At 33.4% G+C, this 8,613-nt stretch overlaps 1 pseudogene; it reads right to left on the reverse strand.

Annotated features, from left to right (window-relative positions):
- Positions 1-432: 432 nt before the first annotated feature.
- LOC149538203 (protein neprosin-like) lies at positions 433-7,708 on the reverse strand (annotated as a pseudogene).
- Positions 7,709-8,613: the final 905 nt, after the last annotated feature.

Consider the following 8,613-nt stretch of genomic DNA (forward strand, 5'->3'; position numbering starts at 1 on the left):
CTGTCTTCTTCGTGAGTGTTAAAATCAAGTCTATGGGTTTCATTGCATGAATCTCTTGTTCTTTGGTTCTGTATCTACAATAGGGTATTGTTAAATTATGTTTAGAAGTAAAATAAAATTTAATTAGGAATCCTCATCTTCTAGCTTAAAGAAGACATGACTGAATTGGGAAGGGTTCGAATTTAGAAACGAAATTCTAAATTGAAAATTTGGATAGTTGGAATAGTTCTTCTATCAAAGTAATGTGGAGATTAAATTATATATATATATATATATATATATATATATATATATAGTTTAAATGAATTATTAATTCTTAACAATTTCATAAAATAAATAAAATTATATTTTAAAAAAAATCAAATTCGTTATTTTTTTTGAAAAAAATAATATATAAAAAAAATATAATGTAGTGGTGTGGGGGGGAGGGATTTACCCCATGCCCACCCCACTGTCGGCGTACCGACAGTACCTGCATCGCAGGTACTACGATAGCAGGTACAGCGTACCTACTACCACAGGCCCTACGTCCGCAGGACTGCGGCAAGTCGTCGGCTTATATAAGCCGACAGTTATATATTACATGATTTTATTTTTTTTAAAACATATTTTGTTAATTCATTTTTAAAAAAATAAATATATTATTTAGAAAACAAATTTTATTATTATTTAAAATTTTAAATTAATAAAATTATAATATATTTTAATTAATAATAGTTTTATCCTTATTAATATTTAATAAATAAATATTAAATGTATTTAACATAGTTTGTAAATAATAATTTATTAATAATTTTGGATAGATTTCGATAAGTAATTAGAACAAGTAATTATTGATTAATTTAATTAAAATTAGTTTAATTAAATTTAATTAATAATGAATATTAATTGACTAAATGGTAGATTTGGAGTATTGACTTAATGAAGTTATTATAAAAATGGGTTAATCGTAAAGGGTAGTTATGAAAACTTAGTTACCTGAATTCGACATTAAAATGGAAACATAAACCTTACCTTAACTTAATAATAATATACTTTCAAATCCAATCTCTGAGACTTTGATGTTTTCTATGTGTTCTCTGTGTTTTGGGGTTGGTTTAGCGTTGACCAGTTTAGGTTGTTACCAGAGGCTCGGGGTTGTGAATGTGATGTCATGATGATTTGGTCTCAATCTTTCTTAACCCGACCATGGTAATGTGATGAAGTGCTCAATGACATGATTGTGTTTACTGTTTGTTATTGGTTTCCAGTTTCCTTGTGTGAAACTGAGATGTATGTATTTGAGATACCTGACTTAACCATTTTCGAGTCTCGATCAGTTATATTTGATAACCATTTTTGAGTCTTGATCAGTTATACTTAGATTGTTTTTTGGTCGCTTGAAAGGACTGAAGTGTTTGTTATGTTCTTGATGATGTCATGTGTTGACTTGACCATTTTTTGAGTCTTCGATCAGTATTGTAATTTACTATTGGGATACTTTCTGGTTTCTCATTGGAGAACCATTGGATTTTGTGACTTATCATTGATGCCTTTAGTTGCTGATAGAGAATTGTCGTGATCATATGATTACTATTTGATATTATCTGTTGCTCATGAAGAACTGATGTAATTTTTGTGGATTATCTTTTATGATGTTTTTCAGTTGCTTGTATAGGACTGAGGTGGTTTTATTATGATTCTTTGATTTATGATTTCATGAGCTTAGGGTAGGTTATCTATGTGTAGAGTCGAGAAGTGGCTTGCAATGGGGGTTGGAGCCCTAAGAGGCTGCCTTGAGAAACCCATTGTAAGTCATTTTTAATAAGTGAAAACATTTACACTAAATGAGAGAAAATGAACCTAATAAGATAATTGTATGTTCTCTCCCATGCCTTGAGTGCTAGTACAGGCTAGGATGGGGTAGAGAGGATGCTTGGTTACGACCTTGCACTCCATAGTATGCCTCGTCAGTACGAGAGGATACTAGTGGCCGCAGGATCAGTAGGGACCCGAGATTCCTAAGGGATTGCTCGGGTAACTTCTACATGAATTTTGCGATGACACTTTCTCGCTTGCATATTAGGTTTCCTACGTGTCTTGTGGTACCTCTGGGATTTAGATGTCGATCTTTTTAGGAACCCTTGAGTTAGCATACTTATAGGATTTCCTGGACTTAGAGAGTATTTATGATTATAGGTTTTGTTATCCTATTTGGGACTTGAGACTATCTCCTCAGCGTGGTGGAAGTGGACCATTTAGGTTCCACACGGTTGGGTGGTAGTTCTTTTACTCTTACCATTGAGATCCGTTCCGTGGTCACCGTGGCTGGAGTTTTTGTGATTGGCATTTACCTTCACTATGTTATTGGATTATTATGATGGATGGTTAGATTTTATGATAGATGTTTTATCATTATGGATGTATGGATGTATCATGTATGGTGAATAGTTTCATATATTTTTACTGTACTTTGTATCATGGATTTGAGGATGTTGTATCTTGATCTTTACATATGTATATTCTTTTAAGCCTTTCATACCCTGTGACTTGTACAGTGGATGAATGAGCATTCCGACTTAATTTGCCGAGAGGCATTCGGGACAAATGTATATTATGGACATGGGACTTTCTGATTATTCTTTCATATGTATGTGATAGTTGTTAGACTTAGATTTAATTAAATTTAAACGTGACTCAACATCTTGGGATTTTTAAGAAATGTAACTTGCAATGTATGTTCGTCGATGATTACATGATATTGCTTCCGCTACTATGTGTTTGATGTGTATGTTATACTTTCTTACTTCAAAAAAAAAAAAATGTTTAGCAAACTTAGTGAAACTTTAGGTTAATTCTTTTGGATCCCTTGGCGGGGCGTTACACTCTTGTCTATTGAAATATCGTTCTTCATTTTAGAAACATATGTAAATGAAGTTTGGTTTTGAAACCCTTGTTAGATGGATTTGAAGGGTTGTTTTGAATTGTTAAATTAGGATTTGGGTTTTAAAATGTATCAAAATAATTTATATAGAAAATAATATAATTTCTATGTAATTAAATTATCAAATATATTAAAATTGCATAGGGGATGTTGTTTTGTTTTAAAAAAATTATATAATAAAAATAAAAATCAATAAATATATTTATTATTGGGTGGGCAGGGGCCACCAACCCCCCACCCCCTTCCCCTCCTCTCTTTATTTTCATTGTAGGTACTGTTGTTGATGCAACAACACTCTACTGTGGCAGCAACAAAGTTGTTGCGGTGGCCACCAAGGGTGGCAGGCTGGTGGGCCTTAAATGCTTTAGTATCATTTTTTTATTAATTTTAATTTTTATAAAATTTAATTATAATTTATTAATAAGTTTTGTTAATTATTAATTATTAATTTATTGATATAGTTTGTTGAAATAAATATTAATTGAATTTAATTAATTAAGTTTTAATTAACAAACAGATATTATGTAATAAAATTTAAATTTATCTATTATGTTATTATGTAATGATTTTTAATTATTTATAAAATTGTAATTATTTTATTTAAATTATCATTAATTATTATTTTAATAATTTAATAAATAATTATTAGTTTTAAATTATTTTATAATATTTAATTGTGACCCTTGTACTTTTATAAGTTATTGGTAATGATGTGGTTTGATTTAAACTAGGATATGGGTTTAGTTGTTAGGGCAAATTGGTAAACCTTATCAGTTGAAAAATATATATCAAAACTGAAACCTAAACCCTATCATTAACATCAAACTACATGATTGCAAAACTAAACTAATTATGAATTATACTATTGGTTGTATGCTTTCTTGTATATCAGGTTTGGGGTTGACTTAGTACTTTGACCAAACCAAGATGTTTACCAGAGGCTCAAGAGTTCTATTTTATGATGTCATGATGATATTTTTATAATGATCTTTTATACTCAACCATGGTAATGTTCCTTGTATGCTCTGTGAGGTGTATTGATCTATTGATTGTTATTGCTTTCCAATGTTCTTGTGTGAAACTGAGGCGAATGGTGTGACCTATCTAATATAACCTTTGAGTCTTCGATCAATTATATTTGGATTATTTTTCATTCTCTTGTATACGACTAAGGTGTTTGTATATTTTTTATTGGTGATGTCATGTTATGATGTGGCTTGGCTTATGTGCACTTGATTTTCAATTAGTCCTATTAGGATGATCGTATTGGTAGAATCTGTGTTTATGATTAGTAATTTTTTAGTACTTTTTAGTTGCTTATTTAAGAACTGATGTATGGTACGTGGTTTTTTGAGATTTTTATTTTCTTGAACTTAGGGTAGGTTATCTTTATGTTATGTTGGGAAGTGGCTTGCAATGGAGGTTGAGGCCCTAAAGAGGCTAACGAGTAACCCATTGTAGGTTATTTAATAAGTGATAAAATTGCATTAATTAGGTTTAAAATGAATTAATAAGAGTCATTGGTTTTCCTCACCCATGCCTCGAGTGCTAGTACAGGCTAGGATTGGAGTAGAGAGGATACTTGGTTGCTATCATGCTTCATTAGTATGCCTTGTTAGTACGAAAGGATACTAGTGCTGCATAGAGTCACTAGGGGGTCGAATGATTAAAAGACTAGTTAGGTAACCTTAGAGTTGGTTCATGCAATGACACCTGGCCACATGCATAATAGATTTCTTATGTGTCTGTGTTGCCTATGGGATTACTTGATACTTGTGTCTTGGTAACCTTTGAGATAGTTTTCTTTCAGGTGATTCCTTGAACTTAGAAGTTGGTTTTGACTTGTGAGTTTGTTATCTTGTTTGGGACTTGAGACTATCTCCTCAGCACGGTGGGAGTGGATCTTTTTGGGTTCCATGAGGACAGTTGATAGTGCTTTTTCTTATAACATTGAGATCCAATTATTGGATGCCATTGCTGGATGTGTTTGTGCATATGTTCCTTTTTATCTAATCTTGTATTTTCTATGATGGATAGTTATATTATAAGTGTATTGTTTTTTATTTCATAGATCTTACAAGATGTTGTAATGTGTTTCATGATGTATATTATTTTAGCCTCTCATACCCTATGACTTTTATAGTGGATAATTGTGTCTTTTGACTATTGTCAAGGGGCATTTGAGATGATTGTATATGATTTAAATGGAATCATACTTGTGCATTATTCTTTAATGAGGATATATATATATATATATATATATATATGGGCAAAAAGTGGCAAGCCACTATAATATTTTATTAAAATTGATTCAAAAAGGTCAACTGGGAAAGAATCAGTGAAGAAAACCCAGCTTCATCCCTTATATGCATAGATTTTACATAATTTCATGGAACTATTGACAAAGTATAATTACAAAAGGGTGAGACAACTACCACCTGATGATATACTTATCAACGAACAAAGACTATTGGTCATCATTTTTCAACAAAGAAAAAAAACCCATAACAACTAATCCCTTAAAAAGTTAAGATTTAGAAAATATTGAATCAAGCCTGGAAGCTACTGTTTGATATTGTTACTATCCATTAGAAGGTTAATTATAAGCTACCAATACTCAACAAATTATGTGTAGAAAATTAATGCTTGCATGTGAGGGATTTTAATATGGTGCCATTTATACACTTCTGTGTCAAACACAATTCCTTGTTCAAACTTTGAATCTACCATGTAGAACCATGGAACTCAGGATGGCACCACTAAAGAAGCATGCAAAAAACTTGGAGAATCTAGTGTTGAATTCCATCTTTTGCACACTGAACATAAACTGAACAACTTAGATACATGCAACCTTTCTAGCACCCTCTCCAATAAATCTTCATGAAATTCTCCCCATGACAACTTATCCATGCACATATATTACTCCTGCAAAGATTGAAATTTTGTCCTCCTCTTCTTTGTTGGGTTGCTTCCATTTTGAGAGTCTAGCATACTTCTTTTGTTCACCACTATAGCATTCTGGTTCTCCATTGAAACCCCATTATTTGATGAGATTTTAGGAAAAAATTTGTACATGGAGAAATTGCAACATAGATGTCGAGAGTGCAAGAGGTCAAAGGTTATTGAAGAAAACCCTCAAACCCTATGCAATCAAGATCTTGTTGTACCACCTTTGGGCTTCTTCCAGGAACCTTGAAAAGAAGTGACTAATATATCCACACCAAAGAATTGGGTTGACAAATGACTTCCTTATATTCCTCTCCATCAAAATATTCTTCAGAAAAGACACTTATTGGATGGAACCCACTGACATGTTTGCTTTCCAAAATGTTTGTTCTAGAATGTGGGCTCCCCTCTTTTGATGCAATGTTAATGTGGGTGAATGGTGGCTCAACAACATCTTATTATGTCGAAGCATGAGCAAACTATGTCGGTTTGAAAAGGCACCTTCATGTGATCTCCCAAGGTATGACAATGGTAAAGCACTATAATAGCAAAAGAAGAGAAGTACCTGCTGAATTGAGTTTGAAAAGAAAAAACTATGTTTGACATGTAAGGAAACGACACCAATGAAGATAAATGTCGTTGGATTCCCTTCCAAAGCAGAGAAGAAGATGATTTATCCCTCGAAGTCAATGTCTCATAGAAGGAGGTGGGTAGAGTGGGAATCTTGGAAGGAGACTCGTTTACATGATTCCAGGCTTTAATGTCAACCCTCTGCCCCTTCCCATGTCCTCTTGGCTCTGAATTGACCACCTCACCCCCCATTCAACCATGCTTGTATGGTCTGCAAATGACTGTTTAGAAGGCCAACACCCCACCAATGTGTTTTCCACAAACACCATCCACCAATTCCCTTGTTTAGGATCCTTCCAAATGAGCATAATGATATCATATTGAGTGCCAGAGAGTTTTGAAATAGGTGATATGGTGGCACCAATTTTAGTCTTGTTGTTGGTTTGCACAAAGCCAGAACATAAAATATTGTAGCAGCTAGTTTCCTTATATGAATTAGTCATCCAATAAGTAAAAAATCTAGGCCTAGTGTCATCATACAATTCGGGGCTGACCTACCAACCCACTTCAGTGCTATTGAAATCCCAACCATCAACTGATCCAAAGAGAACCCAAATCTAAGATAAGCTAAACTCGCCCATAGTTTCAATCTTTGGCAATCATAGATTTATAGTGTCCTTTGCACCATAATATTCTTCTCCTTGAACATGGGCTATTGCATGCTCAAGCCCAGCTCCATTGATAATATCTAGTTTTTGAGAAAATCTCTTAAATACATGTGATTTTCTTCCATATTTCTGAGGTGATTCAACTATCATCATCTTTTCCTCAATTGTTCTTCTCATCGGCATTGTTCCTATTGGGAAATATCCATTGAGGTACCATGTCTAGGTAGTGTGTATACTATTAAAACTTATTTCCTATCTGGCAGATCCTTGATCTTATGGTTCTTAAGTAGTGGGTGATCAAATGTGAGTTATTAGTAAAAGCGAGTGTAGTCCATGACATCTCCATCTGACATTGTATGCTTTTGATGGCAGTTTTGTTTATTTTTCTCAAAAGCTTCTGAATCATGTAGAGTTTCTTGCTTCTCCTTGACCATGGATGAGTAAAGTTATATCTCCCCATCCTAGATGAATTAATATTGAGCTCAGCGAATCCTTCCTTTCCATCAACAAAAAACAATGCAACAAATACCAAAATGAGAAGTAAGACCTTCCAAGCACATGATCTCTTTGTGGTTGTTGCTCTAATGAAGGCTACCTCCATAATAGTAGCAATGACTGGATATTACTCTAAATAGTTTTCCCTGAAATCCTCCTCTTCCTATGAGCAGGTAGTCTTATTAAGCTCATTAAACTTTTAAGAGTATCATACTTTTCAATTATGGGAATCAGATGAAATGATGAGTGGAACAACCCATCACAACCCATATTTGAAAGGGCATCAGCAACTTGATTTCCCTCCCTTAATGTATGTGATATGAAAACACCATGACAATTATCTAAGAGCCTCTAGATTTGGATGAGGATGTGTTTTAATTTCCAAGAATAAATTTTTCTATGAATACAAGCATTTATAATTATAGAGGAGTCACCTTCAATATGCAACAGCTGAAAGTTACCTTGTTTGGCTAAAATGAGACTAGCTAGTAGGGCCTAGGCTTCTATAGTATTATTTGTACTGATAGGAAAAGGGGAGGTTGTAAGTGCCACAAATTCACCATTAGAGTCTCTAATGCATGCACCCAGACCAAAATTTCCAGGATTGCCTCTTGATGCACCATCAAAATTCAATTTCCAAAATATCGCATCTGGGGGTCTCCAAATTACATTTCTTCAAGTTAAGGGAGAATAGGTTGTGTTATTGATTTCCAACCATCTGGAATAAATAACATTTTCTATTTCTGAATCACTTGAGAGTCCCAAGAGGTAACAACAGGGTTAAATTTTGAGTTTCTCAGACTTGTGTTTGTCACCTCCGATTTTGATACAGATCTTTCAATTCTTTCCAGAACTTTTTCTAAGGAATGATATTCTTTTCTAAAGATACACTTATTTTTTTCCCACCATATAGCCTAGACAACTAATGCTAGAATACATTTCCATAGGTTTGCAAATAAAGATTTTGAGTAAAGAATTGGCCAAGCTTGAAAGAGATCTCAGAGGTTATTT

Source organism: Cupressus sempervirens, chromosome 9 (assembly GCF_028749045.1).
Source record: "Cupressus sempervirens isolate cs-2001-9-10 chromosome 9, ASM2874904v1, whole genome shotgun sequence".
Lineage (NCBI taxonomy): Eukaryota > Viridiplantae > Streptophyta > Pinopsida > Cupressales > Cupressaceae > Cupressus > Cupressus sempervirens.